Genomic DNA, 22864 nt, shown 5'->3' with positions numbered 1-22864 from the left:
GATTCTTACCACTACTCTAAATGCTTTGAATTGTCAAAAAGTAAAGTTAGTGATTAAAAAAAAGTAGTCCCAAAAGTAATTAAGAAAGGAAGCTAAAAGAAATATTAAACAGATAAATTGAAGCAGGTAAATAGAATGCAGAAGTTAAGTGCTTTTAATATGTTTTTTAAAGTTATTAACTAAAAGGAAGGGCAGCCCACTTTACTTGTTTTTATTACTTTCAAAACTCTCTTTCATCTTATTTTACTTTTCCATAATTTTATCTAAGAAGAGAAATTTTTAATTACGGACAATCTTTTTCTCTTTTTTTTTTTTTTTTTAAAGTTATCTTAGTTATTGACAGGTAATAACTTTACAGTTTGTTTTGAATGAATAAAAGGTAACATTCGTTATAGACTTTTCAAAAATTCTTGTAATGAGTTTACTCGAAAGTGTCAAGAGACGATGTCTATTAAGAATTGTTTTTTTTTAATTTCATAAGTCTTAAATAAAATAACCAATCTATAATTATAATTTAGATTTATAAATTCACAAAATCTGTGCGAAATTCAAAAACATTGGAAGAACTCTGTGTTTTTTTTTTCATTTTTCGTTAAACATGTCACATTTATGGTTTATGACTGAAAGTGGTTAAAAAAATTTGCAAGGAATTGCTTTGATTATCTTGTAGAGAAAATAATTGATCTTAGTAATGTTGTTACCATTTCTTGCTCCAAGTCGGTATTGCTTAAATTCTACCAGTAAACGTTTGTCTGCTGCATAGTACTATAATTTTCCTGTTTTGTTATTCCAATAGCAAAGAATTAAAGAATAACTTTAATTTTACTTATGTTATTACCTGCAATTACAAACAACAGACTTAAATTAATGGAATAATACTCTAAGGTACAAACCTTCTTATAAGAAAAGTTATTTAAGCAGTACTTACGTTTACATACTTACAAGGAGGTACTTAAGTTTTACACAAGCCATAGAATATAGACGAACCTATTATGTTTTATAAAGTAAGGACAAATCTGAAATCCATACTGAGATGTGAAGTGAAAGAAGGCACTTCTTTCAAGATGAATACAGAGTACTTTTATTCTTAATATAAAGCATTTTTGAGCACCACCGAGACTACAAGAACAGACTTCACTCGTCTCCTTTCTAAACTGCTTTGTTCTATCTGATGTTTAGATGGGAAATTCTGGTTTGAAACACCCTTAAGACTTTCTCTTATTCTCAACACGTACTTTCTTCAAACACTGTATTATAATTTGTATTTAATTCTTGCGAACATTATAGTTTGTAAAACAATACACTGAAACATCTATCCACATACCTAGCATCTACCCCACAGAACAACTTACATGCTCGTAATAGCAAGGAGAAATGGAGAAATAATAATATTTTTGCAACAGCTGTTGATTAACTTTGGTTTATTCTTGTGTTAGACAATATTGTTCCGTGGAAATATAATGGCAAGCAGGCCGCACTTTGTGCATAGCTGATGTACTTAATGTGACTCACAATATTTAAAGAAAATTATTGTTTGCATCTTCGATAAATAAATAAAAAAACTCTACGTGAGTTTTTATAGTTTCTTTCAATAGTTTTGAACTATTCATAACTTGCACATTTCAAGCGGCAGCCATTGCTATCTGATAGAAGAAAACGTGCCTGTGGGCGAGGTCGTCATGAATGTTCCAGTTTCTGATTGGCCAATCTAAATGCCCACATTTCACACCTCTTTCACTGTATTCTGATTGGTTATTTATTTAACACTAATTTTTTCACAGAAAAATATTGTTTAGAATTTTTTTACTCATTTTTCCCCGTAGGTACGAGTATTTGATGAATTATCATATAATGCAATAAAAAATTTTCTTAAAAATCCCTCATCAGAAAAGACTATAATTATTGATTTATCTTATTTATCTTTTTCTTAACTGGCGCTACAACTGAAGTAGAGTCTTGGCCTCCTCAAGTCGTACCCGCCAGGCATCTCTTTCCTGCGCAGCCGCCCTCCAATTTCGAAATCCTGGCATACATGTAGAATCCTTAGCCACACTATCCTCACAGCGCAGCTTTGGTTTGCCTACCCTCCTGGTTCCTTGCATGCTTACTTCCAGTACCTTCCCAGCAATTTCATCTTCACTCATCCTAGCTACATGTCCTGCCCATCGCAGTCTACCTGGCTTTATTTTTTTTACTACATTTATGCTTAAAATGAGGTGAATTTGTTAGATTTTAGTGAAAAATGAGGTATTATCCAAATCTGCTCAGATGTGGGTCAGGACAAGGAAGACCGCCATGTTATAATGTTAATATGGATTCGGATAATATATCCGAGAGATAACGAACGATTAGGATAGTAACCTCATGGTAAAACGCCCTAAATTCTACAACACACTTAACTGATAAGAAGAACTTGAAACTGTTCTTTTCATATACCAAGCAGCCAGAGTTCAATAGAGATAGCATGGCTTTTCTTAAAATCTCTACAAAAATGTTCTGATTTGTGCAAATTATTTAAAGATGTTTTGTGAAATTTGAATGGCCTTCGAGGAATCCATCCAGGAACCTGAGAAAAGGCTAAGCAATTCTATCAAATCAGTATTTTGAATGCATCGACAATCCAACAAACTCATCGACAAAGATGAATAGAATAAGCGTCTACATACAATTTGAAATTATTTACTACTTAGGTTAGTTAATCTGAATTAAATATTGAAATTTCAAGCCTGTAAATTCACTTAAACTGGTTGTTCAAAGCTTTTGACAAGCAGTTTAGAAATGTGAAAGTCGTGCGCGGTATATTAAATCCAACAAGAACACATGCATTTATTAGGATGTAATTTTCAAGTTCACTCAGCATTCGTCCTCTGGATTTCAATCCATGGCACAATAATCAAAGCTAAATAAACCTGTACTATTTGACAATCAAGTAAATATACCATCAAACACTATTGTTATTCTTAAATATTTATTTAGAATTACAAGGTAAGTCTGATAAAAACAATAGATAGTTAACCCGCAAATTGATATAAAAGTACCTTTTTTATTTCTGAGCAAAAAATACAAGATGGTTTAAAATAATATCTAAATTTGTGTGATTTATAATTTGAAGTGACGGTATCTACTGTTGCCTAGTACGTTATGTTTTGTACAAATTCCACAATGTATTGAAGAGCTCCTTGCCTAATAGAAAAAGTGTATATCCGCACAATTATTTAGCAGTTCATCCGATGATTTTGCTCGCATATTTCATTGCTCATTAGTTAGCACTCAGCTAAAACTTACTCGCCAGCCAATCAAAAGTATAGACGGAGAAAATGGCAGGATTCACTAGCGGTTTCTTCGCTTCATGCTTCATTCTTGAATTCTTGTGCTATTCTGCATTTCCCTTGCCGCACAACTTTTCTGTCTAAAGTTACTATAGTTACAACGCAACATACAAACATCGTTTAGGGAACTAACTTATACGATCTTCTCTAATTTAAGGGCTCAAAGTGATGTATTATGTTGAGATACTTTTCAAACTTGTCCTGAAGCAAAACATGCTGCGTTATACTTGTTTACCAGCTCGCTACGAATTTAACTATCCTTTCACGTTTTCTCCTATTATTCTGACTGCCTTGCGCTAATATAGGTGATGAGCATTGATGGTTATTTATTTTCACGATCTTAAAATAATAATCACAATTAAAAAGGTCGGGGTCTTCATGAGCGTGGACATTTAAGCAGGAACAAACTGTACCGGGGCGTAAAATTTCTTTTCTTCTCATATTTATGGAAACTTTGTCAAAAACAAAACAAAATACGAGGAAGATACATTTGTGATTGAGTGAAAACATAAATTTAATCTAATTGTGCACGCCTTAAACAAATTAAATTGGTAACTCCTGGAAGTTACCGTAACTTAAACAAATTTGTTGTGAGCATATACAGGGTGTATACGGAGGAGTGGTCGAAACTTCGGAAGGTGATTCTGCAGCTCAAATGCAACAAAAAATATTCTATTCACTTTGGCCCGATTCTCAATAGTGTCCAAGATATTTGCATTTCTAACTTTTCCGTCGATATTCGCGTTTTTCGTCATTTGGATTTGAGTAAATTAGTAGTGAAAAGTCAGTTCGCAAAATCCCAGTTTTCTGCATTTACACCCCTCTGTTCGGGGTAGGGTTTTCTTAAAAACCAAAAAAATCCATATGATCTTGAAGCTCAATAAAAGCGCAACTTTTTCTGAAATTATGTGATTCCTTGATTCATTAACCATTGAGAAAATGCAGTTGAAAATTTTAACCAAAATCATCGAGAACGAAATTTTTAGACATTCAAGTAAAAATTTCATTGTTATAGGAATCGTTTTGAGGCTCTGTATTGAGCAAATTTATAGGAAATTGAATGCTCTTTCGTTTGGAATAAGCAGATTTGTTGTAGGATAAAGGATAGAAAAGTTGCGGCCGTTTTTATGGTGGAAAACGCGAATATCGACGGAAAAGTTAAAAATGCAAATATCTTGGACACTATTGAAAATCAGGCCAAAGTGAATAGAATATTTTTTGTTGCATTTGAGCTGCTGAATCACCTCCTCAAGTTTCGACCACTCCTCCGAATACACCCTGTATTAGTATAACTATTATGAAATACGAAAAACATTGTTATATATGAGACTTAATGTTCATTGGCCTTTGAACATAATCCTTCTTTGAACATAATGTTTTTCTGTTTTTATTTTGCACAATAAACAATAGCTTTTTTTTAATTTTTTACCCTAACACGGTCGTTAGTCAGTTAATTTTTAAGAAGACATATCTATGTTATTATACAAACTTATTTGCAATAAAAATAAATTTATGAAGCACCCAGAAATCAACACAATCGATCAACAAGATGGATTTTTTTTGTTAATGTTTAAAACACATTTAGAAGACATTCTATTTTCAAATAAAGTCGAATGAGTTAACCACGTATCTTATACGTGTTTATACTCGTAACTTAAAGAATTTGTGAGCCAAATTTGCTCGAAATCGGTGTAACGGGTTAGAGTCGTGTAAGAAACTAACATTGGTACATAGATATGAATATATTTGTGCGAGTAAATAACTATTTACAGATAATAGTTCTTAATGTTTTGTTTACAAATTGCTAGCTGCGGTTTGATAGGGGCACAGCAGTAATGTGGTATGCACAGAGGTAATTAAGTATCTGTCTTGATGGAGAGTCTGTACTAGCCACACATGCAAGCAAATCATTGCATTCGTTAATGAAGTAGGTAAAATAATTGGAATCCTGCGGATAAATCACTCTCAATGCTGATATTTGGATGATTAGAACAATAATGCAACATTAATTTTGTTCTAATTTGCATATAGGACAAGGATACACCAGCCAAAGTCATAAACTTAACCAATCGCAAAAAAAAAAATCAATTTGCAAGGTTCTACGAATAATAACTCAAACCAAACATTTAAATGATTAGCGACAATATTTTCCACATAAAACCAGTTTTTATTTATGAGTGAATATCAATTTTTAGACATTTTTCATACCATATCCTGTATGTAATGTATTTATAAAAGTATTGCTCTCTTGGAAAGAATATGTTCTGAAAAGACAAAAATGTATTTGGCTAATGAAGTATTGTTATTTTATTTTTTTATGATTTAAGGCGCGTCAACATCTAAGGTTGTTGGCGCCCGGAGTTTTTCTCAGTGCACTGCCGGCTTTTTGACAGTGTTCTCTCGTTACAGACAACACTGTCCATCACCGGACAGTGAGCTGTAAGAAGCTCCTAGGAAGAGAAAATCTAAGGGTCAGCAGCTGGATTCGAACCTGGGACCTCCGCGTGGGAGTCCAGTATGCTAACCTCATAGCTAATCCCTTCCCTTAAAGTATTGTTATTATTATTATTATTTAGTTTGTATTACAGTTGTGGAACTGGAAAAATTTTTTGAACTTAAATTTTATGGGATTTTTAACATTTAAAAGTCCTGAAAGTGAAAGAATCTTTTTGTTTAAAATCATCAAATTATCCATCTAAAATACATTTTGAGATCATAAAGTAAAATAGTATGACCTTTGAATCTATCTAGAAAAATCTTTACGCATGACTGATTTTTTTTTCTTTTTAGTAAATGTTTGGTCAGCATATCTCAAAAACTGGAAAAATTATAGGAAGATCAAATTTTATATTAGATTTAGGTATCTCAAGGGTAATTTTTGGGCCAAACCTTTCAACTGTAAGTACCGCTTTACTAAAACGCTTTTTCAGTTTTGAGATTTTTTTATTTTTGAAAACTGTATCAGTGATTTTCTTTAAAGTCAATACTGTAACGAAGTATAACTGGGCGGAGAAGAAAGGCCTAGATTGTTCTAGGGGTTAAGCGACCAAAGTCGGTATCAAGCCACCACTGTGTAGACAAAAGGGCCGGTCTCTATCTGAACTAGAAAGGAAAGGGCTAGATTGTTCAAGGAGTTAGTGACCTGTGTAAAAGCCAGCTAAGAGAAAGGCCTCAGTTGGGGTGGTGGCATATGTGTTTCCCAGCCAGTGATTGACAGGTAGGAGCGTGACAGAGAGTAGGAGGAGGGCGGCCCCAGCTGAGGTGGTGGCAGTATGTTTTCTCCAGCCAATGAACATCAGGAGGGCGTGGAAACTTATGCTCAGAGAGTTGGAGGAGGGCAGTCCCAGTTGGAGGGAGGCACGCAGTTAAAAGGAGGCAGACACAGCTGGAGAAGTCAGTTTCAATCAAGTTTTAATCGAGTTTTAAGGAGTTCTAAGAGTTTTACAGTCTTGTAGTTTTGAGTGAGTCTTGGAGAGACGTTAGTTTGGAGAGACACTTTGGAAGTGATAGTTTTTGAGAGAATCAGTGTTGCGGAGTGCTTCAGTGGTAGCTAGTTGGGCAAGTAGTCAGTTAGTGAGTAGAGCTTTGTTTGTGTAGCAGAGACTAGTGCAATTCGGTGCAGTGCGGACCAGTGGTCAGTCGGGGAACAGTTTTGTGGCGTTACGTAGTAAGTAACAGTAAACTGTTGTGACTGTTGTAAATGGTGACTGTAATGAATAGCGTTAGTTGCTAGTAAATGTTAATGTGAATAAAGGTAATCAGGTTATTACTTACAAATTTAGCGAGTTTTATTATTTAATCAAACCCACATATTTAATAACTAGTGGCAGGCATTAGTTGTGAAAGTAAAGTTTTAGAAAAAACTTTACAATACCTTCAGTTGGTATTTGACATATTTTTCTTGAAAATCTTTTTTTAGCTAGTTTTGAAGAAGAGGTGGTTAGACCTTTATCATTACAATTATAGTATTTTTTTAAACTTATGTTTTTACCTTCTTACATTTTATTAAAAGGTTCCTTTCCTTTGAGTGGAATATTTTTATTATTTTTTTGCAACTTTGTTATTTACAGTATTTTTGTAAGCGTGTTTTTCTCCATTCGAGTGGAAAAAAATGATATCCTAAAGAAGCCATGGAATTTAATAGCAGCTGGAAAAGTTGGATGGTAGAAAATATTCTGCCCTGAAGGAAGCAGAATTAGTGTAGTTAGTACTTGACCCTGGAGGAAGACTATGTAATAAAAACTGTCGCTTGTCCAAGCTAGATAGAGAAGCTTTGTAAAAGTAGGGAATAAAGGGCTCTTAATTTATGTCTATCGATTGGTTTATCCGCAATGTTTCATTTTTCCATAATGTTTAGCGGTTAAGTCATTGTACAGGAACACTTTTGTGTAACTTTATAAAGTTAGCGAAAATGGTGTTGTGGAAGATAAAAAAAAAATAACCAATTTTGTTAACATGGAAGGTAACATTAGCTACCTCAATATCGTAAATCCTTTTGTTTAACACTTTCCTTTTATCAGTTATTATTAGTCGGATTTTTGGCATCTTTTCTCAGACAAAAAACACGAGGAACAAAGAAAAATGTCATCAGCTAAAAGGTTATATGTAGCATTAAATTAAATGTCGCTAGTCTTAAACACTATTCTATTCCGGTGCCGTTATCACTGCCTTAAATTCGTCAGAGTTTCTGCTGTGTTTTGTAGATTTTTGACTTTAAAATTCTGGAGACTCAAGGTTTTACTATTTGTGATTTTCTTCTTAGGGTGCCAAGGATCTTGAAGTCTTCAGTATGAAAATGCTTTCAAGTAATGGTGGACAATAACTTTCCACTGTCACCCATCACCCTTGCGTTGTCAAGCTTATTGTAGCAATACTCATGTCACAGTGAATAAATAACACTGTTTTCATTTTACTCTACTTTTGGACATATATTGTTGGTGCAATAAACTGAAGTGAATAAAACTATTTGCTCAATGTACTGGCTTTAACATACATTTAATTTTATTTATTTATTATTGTTTCATTATTACGCTGTAGCTGTGTATCTTATCTCAGTTATAATCACAAGTAACATATACTTCATGAAAAGTAAAAATGTGTTGTAATTCCCTGAGGACTAATCTCACAAAAAGCTTCTAACGGAACGTCTGGTATGATGTCTGGCGCTGTCAGCAACTGGACTTGGTACTAAATTCATAATTGGCCTACATTCCACCGTCATAAAATGAGCTTCTCCAGTTGATATTATTGCGAGTTTTACTGTCTTACTAATCCTTTCTATTCTTTAAACTTAATAGCTAAGTAATGAATGAAATAAATTCACCCAGTAATTCAACCAATGGAATACTAAAATAATAAGAAATTAAAACTAAAAACTAATTTAAACACATACATGTCTATTCTTACTGTAATTTGTTATTCAATATTCCTGAAACTTATAAAATGTATTGAATTCAATATTAGATTTTTTCACCATAATAAAAATTATACTTTTGAAGAAAAAATACATTGTATCATCCGAAAGAAAATGGACTGCCTCTTTGGAAAGAAATTTCAATTGGTTGAACCAAGATTAGGGTAGAATCGTGCAAACACTTGAATTTAGTAGTTTGAGTCATTTCTGGCAGTTTAATAGAGAAATTAGACGGCTCTTGTAAAGGTGACTGGTGGTTTGCAATGAGACAATAGTATTTATTGGTTCATTTATGCTCGACTCGGCAGGACCTGAACCTTCAGAAACCGTTTCCAAACTTGGATTTGTAATCATAGAAGCAGGTAAATTTGACACTTCGGATCGAAGTTTGAGGTACACATATCATAATTTTTGTTAAACGTTGAAGAAGTCAAAGGTTATGTTAGAAAACTTGCTTCTTACCTCTCGAACTTAAACTAAAATATATTTAGAGTATCGTTTAAATGGAATGGAAATATTCCTTAAAAAACTTTAAATAACAAAGAAAGAAGGAGTGGAGAAATGTATAGAATTGGCACAAACTGGTTCATTAATTACGGATGTCCAATTAAATATTTGTTCCTCTTAGTTTATGTAAAACTCACAATTTGATGATTCTAGAATACATATAACTAACATTGGTAAATGTCTTCAGTCAAAATTGAGAACATTTTACAAACTCCGCTAGAGAGTGTAAGATGAAATTCTACTGAAGTAGATCTTCTATTCACTACGTTATTCAAATTTCCCAAATTCTATACATTATTGCAATTATTAAAGTTAGAGCGTGAATTCATAATAACTTTCTGCAATTATTAACTTCTAAAGTAAAATACATGTCACAACTTGCAATATTACAGTTCCATAAGATTTACTTTTTTATTTTTATCATAATTATTATCATTTCATTGATTAGGTATTTAAAACTGCTGCAAAATAATTCCTGAAACTGAAAATATGGCGATAAAAGTAGCGTAAGAGACTCAGTAGTGACTCTTTTACGATTTTTAAGAGAACAATAAGTGAATCAATAGAAGTATAGGTTCAATAAAAGTTTATTACTTAAGGATACAAGTATACTAATAAATTAAGAAAGCAAATTAATAAAAGTGGGAACTGTAAGAATTAAATTTCACATGGATTCTAGATATTACATGTTTTAGGTATTTACCTTTTGTTGGCTCTAATACTTTTCTACTTTATTACCGAATTTACAAAATAAAAAATAATTAAATACTGATGATTAAAGTAAATTTTAATTTTTTTATTTAATTGTAGATTGAGTAAAGCTGTAGTAGGAAAGACGGGTGAGTATATCAAATCAAAGTTTTACCTGTTCATGTGTTTAATATGACCTCAAAGAAGAGAATTAGAGAATGTAATTTTTAAACTAAAGATAATTTTCTACTTTCATTACAAAAATGAAATAAATTTATCTTACAATTCTTCAATTACAATTGTTCTCTGATCTCGCTCTACATTTCATAGAAATGTCTTCAACCTATTCAGGCTTCTTAAGTGCTCAACAAACTCTGCCAACTTCATCTAGGCAATCGATTTAGCTGTACAATCAGTTTGATTACGTAGGCCTGTTCTCTGCTGTGACAGATTTGGAACTACAAGCGAGTGAAGAATTAAAAGAGAATAAGTTAGTAAAGTTGTTGATGGTACCTAGTCTCAGACAGCGTTCAGCAGGCTACACCAGTATCAATTCCGAAATTCATGGTCAAAAGACTTGAACTGAATTAAAAATTTAAGTTACAGTCTGCTTCAAAATTACTTTTATGTTGAACGTCTTCTCAATTCCAGCTGTTAATCAAAGTTTAGATCTGTTTGAAGAGATTTGAAGGATCTAACTACAAACCAAAGATCGCTTGTTATTACAATATTTTGCTTGATCTAAAGTTGTCACTAATTCCTTAATTGTCATAACTGTCTAGTGATAAATGTGCAATTCCACCCTCCAGGAAATAAAAATTTGTAATTTACAATGATGAGAATAATTAGTACTTTGAACTAATTTTGTATCAATTTATATTTCTAGTACACATAAATGATTTCATAAGTATGTTTTCTATGTGATGTACCACACAAAAATTATTTGATCATGAATAGACTGGTATTTATTTTATTTTTCATTTTTATAATGAAATAATTGAAATGTTTTTGTTGAAATTATGAAGGACTGTTATGTTTATAGTTTGTACTTAGAACTAATATAACCCCCACTCTAATTACCAATGTAAGTTAGTTAATAAACAGAGTTGATTGTGCACACACCTTTGCCCGTCTCAGTGAATACCCCAATTCCTTAACAATATCATAATACGAGTATAACATGGCGCAGTCGGATTCGGATCTGTCATGAAGAATTTATTAATAGTGCCTGTTAATTGTAATTAAAAAAAAATATAATAATAAAATAAAAATAAATTTGTTAAACAATAAGAGGGAAGAAGATGGCTATGATCTGTTTTGTACCTCCGGCTCCACTAAGTTTAGAGGGAAACCTATTGGAAAATTGGAAAAGGTTTCGAAGTGATTTAGAAATTTTTCTAAAAGCAGCGGGATTCACAGAGACTAAAACAACAGTTGGACGTCCTATGGCCATATTACTCAACTTGATAGGTGAAAAGGGTAAGGAACTTTATAATACTTTCCAATTTGAAGAGGGCAAGTCTGAAATCTTTGAAGAAGTCCTTAAGAAATTTGAAGAGTACGTAAGCCCTCAGAAGAACCTTATAGTCTCTAGCTTTCGATTTAATAGCAGAAAACAGAAGGAACAGGAAACCTTCGATGATTTTGTCACTGAACTAAGGAAGTTAGTAAAAGATTATGACTATGGAGCGTTGGTAGACAGACTTCTATTAGACCGGATTGTGCAGGGTGTACAAGATAGCCAGCTGAGAGAGAAAGATCTGCAGGAAAAGGAGGTTACATTGGACAGAGCCATTGAGTTGGAGAGAACTACGGCCTTGAGCAGAGAACAGGCAGCCAAAATGAAACTATTAGAAGTTGACAGAATTGTAAATAGGAAGCAACCGAAGAAGACGAAAGAGAAAGTGGGTAACTATAATAAAAAAAGATAATATCATAATATCTTACATAACAATTGTGTGTTTATGTGTACAGTAATAAACATAGTTTTTAGAAAATTTTGTAATGTAAATGTATGAATATTACTCCAATATATTTTCACACAAACGTTATTATTACTGATATCATTTTCTTAATTTAAGGTACGTCAGTATCTGAAGTCATAAGTGCCCAGAGCAATTTAGAGTTCACTGCCGATCTGGGGACAGTTTTCTCTCTTGCAGACAATCATCGGGAAGTGAACCTTAAGAGGTTTCTAGGAAGAGGAAATCTAAGGGCAGCACTGTACTCGAACTCTTCTTCTTAACTGGCACTACAACTCGCTTGCGCGAATCTTGGCCTCCTCTTTCAAAGTTTGCCATTTGTCCCGGTCCAATGCTGCCACCATCCAGTTTCGGACACCAAGGAGTGTTCTTGAATCCTTCGAAACACCATCAGTCCATCGCGACCTCGGTCTGCCCACTCGTCGCGTGCCATATATATTTTCTTTTATTATCTTTTGTGGTATTTCCTCGGGATTCATTCTGGCTACGTGCCCTGCCCAACGAAGCCGTCCAAGCTTCACCACACTCACCACGTCAACGTCCCTGAACAAACTCCTTAGTTCTGCATTACTTCTCCTTCTCCATGTTTCGCCATCCAAAATGGCTCCATAGATCCGGCGAAGAATTTTTCTTTCGAACCTAAGGAGAACAAGCTCGTCATTTTTGGTGGTGACCCAGCACTCTGAGGCGTGGTTCTGGGGTTAGTAGAATAGGGCCACAGTATCTACCGCTTGTCGTAAGAGGCGACTAAAGGAGCAGCTGTCCGCTGACCCTACACCTTATCCTATGTATCTTCACAAGCTTCATTATCCCGCTTCTTACCCGTTTCCTGTATCCTTTCTACTCCAAATCCCCCACTGCCTTGTGGGTTAGAACGTTTTCAAAGGCTAAGGGAGTAAACCCCTACAGAAAATCCTGGTCCTCCAGGTTGGGGGTTGGGCGTAGGGCCAGTAACCCTACCCCGTCAAAAAAAATAACCACTACGCAACCTCAAAGAAGAATAACCGGACGGATTTTACGGTCACGACACGGAACTCGTCGAACGGACTTTATGATAGGATCGTGGAATGTTTTAACTTTGTATAGAACACAGTGAAATTAATAGAAGAATACTGCTGGCTACCAAGACATACTTTGGTTTGCAACATCATTTTAGAAGTCAGTTACTCTCCAGGTCGACTAAGATAAGGCTTTATAAGACCCTTATCCGACCCGTCTTAACATACGCCTCAGAGTACTCGAACTCGGTAACTTCTAAAGTCTAATGCACTGAATACTCAGCTAATTTTTTCCTTTTGAATCATCATCATTATTACAATGATTTATTTTTGGAAGATATCATCTAAAATTCTATTTACTGGAAGAATGCTTGAAGAAGCACTAGTTGATGATAGTAAGCGTTGATGAATTCTTCGTATCATTAACCTAAGTTGCCATTATGAATCAAATCTGAGTTGAAGCGGTACCAACATATGGAGGTGATCAATCAATTGAATTCTCATAAATTCACAAGTTACTATTCTGAAGTTTATATCATGAAAAGTTCTTTCGTCATTTTATTACTTCTGTTGAATCAACAAAACAATTCATTGAAATTAAAGATAAGAGTTTCAAATGATCTCAAAAAATTTTATCAATCAAAATACAACAAAAAACAAAACAAAACTTGAAATCAAAACAGACAAAACCAAGATGGTTTGAGAAAAAGAGCTTAGGTTTCTGATTGGAATTTTCTTTTTATTCCACCTTTTTTACTCGAGTTTTCTTTCAAAGTTTGTACAAAGTGTAAATGAAAAATTCAATACAAAAGTAAGAGTGGCCAAGGTTACTAAGTAAAGAGTTTGACGATAACACTGGAACTGCTCGATTGAAGAGAGAAGACAAAGTTTAACTGGCTTTTTTATATATAAGTGTCATGACGTTAAATGTTTATATTCAATAGCTTCTTCTGCTTTTTAAAATTTTAATTTTCGTCTTCTTTATTACTTTTTGCAATTGTATTTCATTTATTCACTCAAATTAGTAAAATATTCTACTTTAAAAGTAATAATTTTTAAGCATCTTGAACTATTCGAAGAAGAAATGGTATCCCAACTGCAGCAGCAATACAAAATGATTTCATTTGAGAGTACATATTCTTTTCTCTAGGGACATCGAAGTGTATCTTACTCGTAAATGACCAGGTGTGGTGTGATGAATCAGCTAAGAGAAAATAATAAATTATGAATCACCGCAAATTTTAGAAACTTAAACAGAACCGCGATAATGAGAGGCTATTTCGATGGTAAAGGAACAATAATTTTGCCCTCCTATTAGTTCGTGATATCTACTTTGTTTTAGAAAATGAAATAAACTTCACGATGAACTTAGACAAAGTACTTTAATTAGCAAAGTTAAAATAATCTCTCAACAAAGTGATATATTTTCAAGAGCTTAGTTATAATTAATGCACCTAACTATGAATTTGCAATAATTTAAATTCAGTTGATTATCTTTATTGTATTCCTTATAAATAAGTAAGATCCCTTGAAGATTTAAAAAATTTGTTTTATTTATTTTCAAGTTATTTAATTGTTTATCAGGCCAATAGTTTGCCTTTGAAAAACTGTTCATAAAACATTAACTGTAATAATTATTCAGAATCCATAAAAAGTGACGTAATGAGAAATGTTATTTTAAATTAAAACTGTCAGGTAGGACAGTCGTATAAGGGTGGATCGTCAAAAAGTGCACGAAAAAGCGTAACGTTGAAAAAAAACTCAACTTTAACAATTTTTTTCTCTTTTTCTATAAAAGATAAATTTTCCAAATTTTTTTGAAATTATAGGGCAAATCCTCCGTTTTTTTATGTTTTTTTTTTGTTTTTTTTGCAACAACCCAGTTCTAATAGATTTCGAGTTATTATTATAGAGCTCATCATTCAGAAAATGCTGCTGGAATATCTCTGCATTCTCAGAGATAAAGGCAAACTTAAAAACTTGTGATATGTATAATACTTCTCATAAAGAAAATTATTGAAACAGGAGGTATAATGTGAGCATAGGTCTTAAAAACGCTTCCCATTGCGACCGGAAGTGTCTAAGGTTTGATTAAAAAAAAAAAAATAAAGCTGCACGTTTATCCTGAGAAGGTACTGGAATATGAAGAGAGTCTGTGTAAAGCTGACGACAGAACGCGATAGAATGGGAGTTACCTCCAAAATACCACCTGAAGTAATGTATGCTTCGTTTAAGACGCTTTTTGGAGCATAATTATGCAAAGTTAAGTGGGGGAAGAATGGTCCTTTAAAAGAGGAAGTGTTAAGATTGAAGAATTTGTTAGAGAAATATAGGGCAATGTTCAAGTAGGAAAATAACTATTATTCCTTAATTTACTTTTATTTTAATATCTCTTAGATGATAAATGTAACAAAATGGTGTCAGGCGACTATGTTACGCTGCATCCGTAAAAAAATCAAAAAGTCAAAAGTTAAGTTAAATTTTCAATTAAGTAATTAAATGCTTATGTATAATTTTTTTTTTTTTTAAATATATATCAGTGCCGTATATAATATATTTAATCGATTTAGTCGAAAGTAATCCATTAGCGTTTTAAACCTATTGGCAGTAATGGAAGTTAAACCAAAGTTGGCCACAGCAATTGTTAATGATGAGGCTTCAGTACTCATCATTATGACATGACCTAAATTCTGGCCAACAGATTCACACGGTGCAAACTAAATCTCTATTTCCACCAGCGGTTTGCTAATTCCGTTCAATAGAAGGTAAGCTAAACAAACAAATACAAACAAGAGATTGTTCTGCGTAAGAAATTCTATTACACAGCAAGTTTAACAACTTAACAATCCATATAAATTGACTTCACTACTTATTAATCAAAACTTAACTAATTATTTAACTGTAAACGAGTTAATAAAGGTTTTTGTGGCTAGTCTTGAACAGAAATTCAAACACTCAACCTGTACAAGTAAATGCCTACAAACTTAAATCAAAGACCAACCCTAATTGTTAGGTTCGATAGCTCTTCATTAACTTAGCTTGACACCATACCTCTTCACTATTAAGAGAAGTGGCTATTCAAATATTAGTGGCTGTCAGTGTTGACTACTCTCGTGTTTTACACAAATACATTCACCTCAAATGTAATAATTAGTTGTTAAACCTGCGAAATAACTGTCTTTATTTATTTGTTTATATAATATATTTGAACATTTCTTTTAGTGCAATTACTTCAAGAAAACGCTACATTAGAGTACAGCAGTTTCTATCAAATCTCGTAGCTGCTAATCTCACTCACCGTCATGTGGATTTGATTCTAGTTGTACGAGTGGAGTAGATAGCGTGAACACTTTTAGAAAAAGATTTTTTTTTGTAAACTCCAGGAAAACATTCAGACAACCTAAATCATTTTCCACAACCTGTAACCTCTAGAACATTGGTCTTTCTTGAAGACTGCCTTCTATCCGGATTATCTTTATAAGCATCTAAGGAAACTTTGCCCCGTCAGTCTTTGCTAACGACCTAGGCATCGTAATCTTCTTAACGTTATTCTTTAGTTCTGGAAATAATATTTTTAGTGCTAAAATTTTCAGATTCTGAAGACCTCCCTCACTTCAAAGAAAGGCCTCAAGTTTTTATTTTTTATTTTTTTTTGTAATTTAAGGCACTTGTGAACTTCTTAGGACATTGTTTCCTGATGCCTTTTTTTCAACTGCCAGAAACCGAAAAGAATTCTCTTGTTACAAACAGCACTGTCCATTAAAGGGAAGTGAACGTAGAAGGTTCCTCGGAAGAGCAAATTTAAGAGCAGGCCGCTGGAACCCGGAATTTAAACATCATGTTTCACTAAGCATTGAGCTAAATCCTTCTTTTTCTCAAAAAACTATTACGTAAATTGGCCAGACTAGACTTTCTGTGGTCGGCCCAATAAGTTTTCCTTGGGTGCTTTGTATAGAGTAAAGAATAGAACTTTTACCAAATGTAAATTTAACTTATTCATTTCTAAATAGTCATATGTAAACCCCATTTGAAAATTTAAATCTATACACTGATATTTAAGTAAAAGGAGAAACATTGATTAAAATAAATTTGCCATTTACCCCAACCAATTTATTTTATCAATATCCGAAGCCTTGTCTAAACCCAGTCATTGTATTAGGTTGATAAGGGATAATGTCCTTTGATGATATGACCTAACTACTACAGACAACGGGTAGCTCTGATACCCTTATAAATAGTAAAGAATAGAAAACTATTTAGTACTTGGCCAATAAGAGTAAGACGTGAAATAATAGGGTAAGTGGAAATCAAGAATTTAGTGAATGAAATCAAATAGAATGAGAAACGAAATCGTAGTGGGCGGCAATAAACTCTTCAATCAACCGTTAGTAATTAACTTTATGGTACGTGATTTATGGGGATTCGCTCAACTGAATAAGGCGGATTACAACAATATAATATTGTATGTGATTCAAGCAACTTGAAATCTGTAAAAGCCAGTTGGGAATGTTTGGTAAATATTTTGTAAAAAGCAAGTTATTACTTGATCTTAATTCGAAATTAATTAAAAGACGAATTGGAAGCAGATCACTGAAAACCTCTTACGGGAGCCAGTATTCTTAGATGTTGACACGTCTTAAAATAGAAATAAATATACAGTTTTTCTTGTTACCAACAATTTTCTTTTAAGTTGGTATATTAAGATTCATTCCATTAATTTGAATACTTTTTCAGGAATATCAACGTTTTAGGAGTTGCTAAATTACTCAGGGAAGTATATGATGTGAAATTCGATGCACAGCCCTTGTACTTTCAGATATACTATCCATTCAATGTAAGAGTATTGTTAAAAGCAAATTTTAATTTTGGTGTAAATATATTAATCCAGGAGTGAATTAACAAAATAAGAATGATTTTGAAATTTTACTCAAAGTAAATTTTAATTTTTTCTATATGGGGATTTTAACTCCTTATGTTTGTTTACACGTTGTTGTAAAAAAATAAAATAAAATAAACGAGGTTTTGTCCTAAATATTTTAAAGGAAGATCGGAAATTTTACTTATTATAGAAAAAGTAATAATAATTGTCAAAGTTGGATGTTTTCAATGTTTTTTTCATACAGTTTTTGACGGTCAACCTTTGTATAACTGTTCTACAGGGTAGTTTTAATTTGAAAAGTTTTTCTTAATACAGGTGTTTTCAGATAAGCTTTATGTTTAATTTGAGTAACAATTTTTAAGTTTAAATCTTCTTATAGATTTATGAAAACTCGATTTCTAATCTGAGGTTTCCTTTGTACTAGGTTAACAGTAGTAAAAGTTGTTTTTTAGTGATGGAACTCTTAAGTCCTCTTCAAACATGTCCAGTAATTGTTCAAACCGACAATTGTCCGACAAGCAATTGTCATATGATCAATCAGGGCGTTTACTGTGTCAATACTTGCCAAATTCACTTAAAACGGCATCATTGTTCGCTTATCCCTTTGAAATGGTCAACAAAATTTCTCCTATTAAGTTATATCTAAAAAGCCCAATGGGCACATTTCAAAGCTTAACCATTGTTAACAAAGGAAAATAAGATCATTTTGACCAAGTAAATTGTTTTACAATAAAACAGAAGGAAAAAAAAAGGAAATAAGTTCCTCAATATATGAAGTATCATTCATTAATTTTATCTCCTGTATGCCATTAAGGAAATGGATATTAGGATAACAACTTAACGAAGGATGTTACATATCATGTATCCACAGCACTATATCATATCCCATGGTATAAACCAATTATATTTTATCATCCTTTGCTCACATTTTCATCCATTTTCTCATCCATCTCTAACCTGCTGGGGTTAACTCTATTTACTTTTAAGTTAATCACAAGTTAATTTTATCATCAAGTTTGTCATCATTTCTATTACAACTACTTGAAGACTTTTTCCAGAACTTGGCTTTAAATAGTTAATTTTTTTGTACATAATAGAATAATTTTCATGGCGTACACATGTATGAGTTTGAAGATTTTGGTAAAATTCTAATGGTACCACACTACCATTTATTGTATGAAATATTATTTTAAATAAAATTAGCCCTTCCCCTATTCCTATTCCCTTATGTATTTCTTTTAAATTTTAAACAGTTTTTGAATGTTTGTTGTATGTAAGCTTGAAAATTCTTTTTTTCTCATTTACACTGAACAGTGGTTTTGATATTTTACAAATACTTTCCTCGTTACAGGAGTGTGATCCGACTGTAGATTATACTGTGTACATTATAGTGTGTTGTTTCTATTTGGTAACTGTAATGGCCTTTTTTAAACGTGAAAAAACAGCACACAAACTCATACAATGGGGAACAAACTAACTTTACAGATGTATACTGAGGAAACAATGAAACGTGCACTACAATTTCCAATAAAAAAAAAAAAAGCCTACCCCAAGAATTATACTTTAGATTTTGCCATAAACAGAAAATATGTTCAGTATTAAAGTGCAAAGATTAAAATAATATCATTGCTGTTGACTTTATATTAAACTGGAACTGCTTTAAATAAATCTATTTATTGTTGGAAATTTCGACTGTTTTATTTATTTTATTACCCGATCATTATTATAAGATGTTCCTACCTAGTAGTTTTAATCATAACAATATTTAACAGGTTAAGGTACCTATTTTATTACCCGATCATTATTATAAGATGTTCCTACCTAGCAGTTTTAATCATAACAATATTTAACAGGTTAAGGTACCTATTTTAATTCCCGATCATTATTATAAGATGTTCCTACCTAGCAGTTTTAATCATAACAATATTTAACAGGTTAAGGTACCTATTTTATTACCCGATCATTATTATAAGATGTTCCTACCTAGTAGTTTTAATCATAACAATATTTAACAGGTTAAGGTACCTATTTTATTACCCGATCATTATTATAAGATGTTCCTACCTAGCAGTTTTAATCATAACAATATTTAACAGGTTAAGGTATCTATTTTATTACCCGATCATTATTATAAGATGTTCCTACCTAGCAGTTTTAATCATAACAATATTTAACAGGTTAAGGTACCTATTTTAACGATATCCGTAACTACTCGATAATAGGATGTAATTTAAGCTAAATATGAATATTTGATGTACAACTTAAAATTAATTATAAATCTAGAATATATTGAAGCATACGAGGTTTCAATTAATATTGCTAAGATCGTTGTCCTATTTTACATTTTACTGCTCTACTAATATAATATAATTTTGAAGCGCTAGTTTCTAAATTTTGCATGAATATCTTGCTGATTTGTTAGCCTTTAGGCCCCTATGGAGTTGGTTGTTACAGATGATTCTGATTTTAATTAAACTTGTAAACTCAAATAGCATTATCCTTACTATTCTAAATGTTATCTGTTCTTGAATAATATAACATAATCTTGCTCTTATTAGTACATGTGCTAATCTACATTTTTAATAATATTCTCTTTTTTAAATGGTCTACAAAATATTTTTTAGAAGTGATTTTTGGGGGAAAATCTATGCCAAAGAAACAAATTAATCGCTAAATATATGCTGGGGATAACCGCAGAACTACTTCAATCTTCATTTTCTGTTTATTGGCTAATGTAGGTGGTTATCCTGGGGATTTTAGACAAATGAAATTTAGGAACAACAAAAATAGCTTAATGAATGCAATAATTATTACTGCAATTATGTGTGATAGTTGGTACCTTGATTCCATATACATTCACGAGATTTCTGCTGGAAGATTTAAGAAACTGTGGTATCTATGGATGAAGTAAAGTCCTTAGCTAGAACTGTTGCCCTTATCCTTTGTTTTTGTTTCAACGCAAGGAGAAAAGTAGTGGCCAGTCGTAGCCTAATCTTATCTGACCTAGAAGATTCTATTAGTACTCTCTTGAGTATGGAGCTTTACTTGAAGTGGAAGATCGATAGGTATAAGAAAGTAAATGGTTTTAGGGTATTATAATAAATTGGCGGGTAAATTTGATCCTGTTTGTTTACATTGGGGTAGAATTAAAGTGGTTTTTCATGGTGGCAAATTGCATCATGAGCTGTAACATTCTTTGTTTAAGCAACTTATTTTTATTGTCGAGAAATACCACTTTTTCTTAAAAATGGCGAAAATTTTCTTTAATTCCGCAAACTCATAGTATACTTGCAGATCTGCAACTTATATTTGAAACATTTTCTCGAACAATTTTATTATTTTTCATTTTCTAGGTGAGACTCTTCTACTCTAAAGAACTATGCTAGTGAATTGTGTATGCCTGCCATTTAAACTATATTTATAGAGCATTAAATGAGTTTCTGAAATTCTTACTTTGGCATAAATTGTGTGACTTTTAGAACTAATTACCGTGCATATGAGCTGGAATTACTTCTCTGCAAAAGGCAGAAGAGTCTCATATCTTCCGCTGAACTCCTGCCAACACCTTGAACTCCCTTCTGTAGAGCGTATTCTCATTTAATTTTAAAGCGTTTGTCTACTCCAATCCTGAGAGCACCTCCTTATCATGAACTAAATTGAGGAGTTTGTGATAACTCCTGTCTCTTGGTATTTCATTTACACCATCAAAAGCTTCCTCTCTGAAAGTCTTGCGGATTATTTTAAATGAATGAAGCAATTCTTTTAAAAAGGCCAAAACATTGGTCAATTTCCAATCGAGTTCTAACTCCTCCCAGTTTTCGGAAGGATAAATCTACTTTTTGTTTTCAATCTACCGAAAATGATTTGGTTGAGAAATAATTTCTGTAAAAGATGACTGACATTTCCTTTTAACTGTTGCAAAGTAGACAACTGATGTCAAGAATGTTTATCGACTTTTTGCCCATTTATACGTAATATGAAGAGATGAAAAGATATTGACAGCTATTTTATTAAATATTTTCATAAAAATTTCAAAGCCTGCATTGAAGAAGAAAATCTATTACAGTCTTTTTAAAGTTTATATATTACTTATACTTTTTTAGTCCACATATAGTAGTAAATTTTTTGAAGACAAATGAACTTCATTTTATAAATGAATTTGAATATCATTACTGTTTGCCATTTGTTTATTTATATTTATGCTGATTCATAAATTAATTCGTAGGGCCTGTTTGATCATTTAGTGAGCCTTTGATCCTTATTTAGCTTACGTTCGCTAACCCTTATACAGCACCCTTATTATAGTACTAATGTCAAGCTATACGCACACAGAAGAAAGCAAAGTTTTGTCGGATAAAACACAATGAAACTGAACAAAGCTCTAACTTTACCAAGTAATGATAATTATTAACTTGTTATTCTAGAATTTCACTTCTCCTTATTTTGAATACGGTTTCTAAAACTTAATGTATTTATTTGAAAAGTGTTAGCAACACGTAGTTGGTTTTACTATGCCGATATTCTTCTTTGTTTTTCTTTTAGATTGAATTGACACTTTATTGTGCTAAATTAGTTTCTTTTACTGCTGCAAGATGAAATATTGTTATATTTTATCATGACAAATTTCTGAAAATTAGTTCTTTTATAAAGAGTTTTTGGTTTTCCAATTTCCGATTGGTTTTATGTTCCTTGAAGAACTTTGGACTTTTCGTGAAGAATTTGATGTCAAGCATCTTTCCTACTCACTTTTCTTTGTGATTTCATTAGTTTCAAGAACCATTTCAGTCTGGCCCAAGATATTTTTAGTCCTAGTTGCCGACTAAAGATGATTCTAGTTTAAGATGGTTCTAGTTTTTCTCTATTTCCTTTTCATTTCGTAAACGCCCTAGTTTTAGAGTTTCCGCATATTTTATCCAGGAATATTGTTCATTAAGGATATTGGTGAAAGCACTACGTTAGCCTCTACAAATTAATTTATGTTCCTGAATATCAAGTAATTTTAAAATTATTTTTAGAATTAGAAATATATAAAATTTGTTTAACCAGAAATGCATAAAATTTGTTTA

At 32.4% G+C, this 22864-nt stretch overlaps 1 protein-coding gene and 1 long non-coding RNA gene across 3 annotated transcripts in view; both read right to left on the bottom strand.

Annotated features, from left to right (window-relative positions):
* LOC141461484 (neuronal acetylcholine receptor subunit alpha-3-like) overlaps positions 1 to 22864 on the bottom strand; it is a 200028-nt gene that overhangs the window by 172445 nt on the left and 4719 nt on the right. The gene's annotated exons all lie outside the window — the stretch shown is intronic.
* LOC141461487 (uncharacterized) overlaps positions 1 to 22864 on the bottom strand; it is a 29827-nt gene that overhangs the window by 2995 nt on the left and 3968 nt on the right. Inside the window, exon 2 of the long non-coding RNA XR_012462941.1 lies at positions 702 to 838. This is a non-coding gene — a long non-coding RNA (uncharacterized lncRNA). The remainder of the gene's footprint in view (positions 1 to 701; positions 839 to 22864) is intronic.

Source organism: Rhodnius prolixus, unplaced genomic scaffold (assembly GCF_049639745.1).
Source record: "Rhodnius prolixus isolate KJV_2025 unplaced genomic scaffold, Rpr scaffold_6, whole genome shotgun sequence".
Taxonomy (NCBI): Eukaryota; Metazoa; Arthropoda; class Insecta; order Hemiptera; family Reduviidae; genus Rhodnius; species Rhodnius prolixus.
The sequence above is the reverse complement of the archived record's forward strand: the minus strand, read 5'-3'. Positions and strand labels throughout refer to the sequence as shown.